Source organism: Miscanthus floridulus, chromosome 10 (assembly GCF_019320115.1).
Source record: "Miscanthus floridulus cultivar M001 chromosome 10, ASM1932011v1, whole genome shotgun sequence".
Lineage (NCBI taxonomy): Eukaryota > Viridiplantae > Streptophyta > Magnoliopsida > Poales > Poaceae > Miscanthus > Miscanthus floridulus.
In genome coordinates, this window is record NC_089589.1 from 68,992,133 (window position 1) to 68,994,151 (window position 2,019).

At 43.2% G+C, this 2,019-nt stretch overlaps 1 non-coding gene across 1 annotated transcript; it reads right to left on the reverse strand.

Annotated features, from left to right (window-relative positions):
- Nucleotides 1-1,682: 1,682 nt before the first annotated feature.
- On the reverse strand, nucleotides 1,683-1,789 carry LOC136490382 (small nucleolar RNA R71). The gene has a single exon (XR_010767674.1). It is a non-coding gene; the product is annotated as a small nucleolar RNA R71 (small nucleolar RNA).
- Nucleotides 1,790-2,019: the final 230 nt, after the last annotated feature.

Here is a 2,019-nt window from a genome sequence, read left to right on the forward strand (position 1 = left end):
AAGGCAAAGCTATCAAGGAGAGCTTGGCTCCTTGGAAGAAAGGATCCTTGGTATGAATACTATGAAGGGTTCTTCTAAAGTCTTGCTCTCATTTTATCATAGTAGTGCATATGAACTAGATTATAGTTTTCATATTATGATCTTGGCATATGAACTAGCATATCGTTTGTGTGTTATGATCTAAACATGTGCAACTTTATGCTTAATCATTCATACAATTTGTCTGAGTAGAGGTAGAGCTATGTTGAGGTGGCAGTTCGTCGTTCCTTCGGGTTTGCCCATGTCCTATGCTTGTCGATCCATAAGGTTAGAGTCCCCTAGGTGATGTGAGTAGTTTCTTTGTACATGGGCGTGGTGCCCAGGTGCATAGAAACCTTTAGATATGATGGTACTCCTTGATTGAGGGGTAGGCAGTAGGTGGTGACAACCCTATCTATCCCTTGTAATCCCCCATGTTTGGGTATTGTGTAGGAGTCTCAAAGTCTCTCGCGCATGCTGGCAGACTAGTGCTCGGAGATCTTCCCATCCATCTCACACATAGTTCTAGCTCTAACCATGTAATTTGTATGAATATCAACTGCTCTTTGCATGGCTATATTAGAACTTGCCTGCTCCACTTAGGAACATTCTTTTATTCTTTGTTTTCCTTTTATCCTTGTGGTTGGCCTAGATGTGTGTCCACTATCCTTGAAATAACCTTTTTTACCCCTATCATAGACTATTGGTTTACTATGCAAGTATATAATCTAGTTCATATCCATGCTAGACTCTTACACCTTGCCTTCCTTTGGGAAAATATAAATAACGATACCCTGGATACTTCTGGGTGAAATGCTACAACGATAGATCCATGCGCTTGTGGATATTTTTTGTAATTGTTAAGAACATTGGGTTGGTGTACCTTGGTGGCATCGCTAAGATTTATCCAAATCTTAGTGATGGTGCTAAGAAATACCAACTGGCGTTTCTAGTGCCACTACTAGGGATGGATTCTATCTCCAAACTTGATAGTAATGCTAAGAAACGCCAACAAACATTTCTAGCACCGTTGCCGGGGAAGGCATAGGTTAAAAGAATCTAGTAGGACATGATCATGATCACATGCATGTAATGGTAGACATAGTTTATGCAAGCTAACTCTGCTTGTTTTCTTCTTATTGTGGATGAAAACATGATAGTGTATGACCGGTTTTGCTCTACCGGAAAACTACACCGATAATCTAGAGGCGCTCCTAAGGAAGAACATGCCTCGTACCACTTCTTCCTCCTCTACTCCACTAGCAGTTGAACTAGTCACCCCCGCTCCATCTGTTACTACCACTATGGCCAAGTCACTTCATGCCTACTCCACCCCCGCTATTGCCAATGTGCCATTGGGCCCGCTATCAGCACGGGCACCGAAAACTTCGAGCTTTGGCCTAGCCTAATCATGATGGTGTAGGCAAACAGTTCTATGGTTTGCCTAGCGAGGATGTGAATGCACACCTCCAACACTTCCCTGAGCTGTGCGACACCATCATCATAAAAGATGTCGCACCAGTAAGCATCAGGCTCCGTCTATTTCCCTTCTCCCTTGCGGGAAGGCGAAACAGTGGTTTTATAAGGAAAAGGAAGCTGTCAACACATGGGACAAATATTCCACGGTGTTCCTTGTGAAATTCTTCCCCATGGGCAAAACCAATGCACTAAGGCAAAAAAATTCAAATTTCTAGCAGACTTCAATGGAATCTATCCTCGAGGCATGGGAGAGGCTATAGGATTACATCCAGGTATGACCGCACCATGGGATAGAAAATTGGCTTATGCTCCACAACTTCTATGATGGGTTGTCACCCATGTTGAAGGGGCACATTGATGCCGCTGCTAGAGGAGCCTTTCTTTCCCTCACCATCGATGAAGCTATGACTCTCATCGAGAAGATGGTGTCCAATCAAAGCTAGGGGAAGAAAGAAAACAATAAAAGGCATGCATACCGTGAAGTTGGTGGATATGCTTGCTGTAAAAATGGACCAATTAATG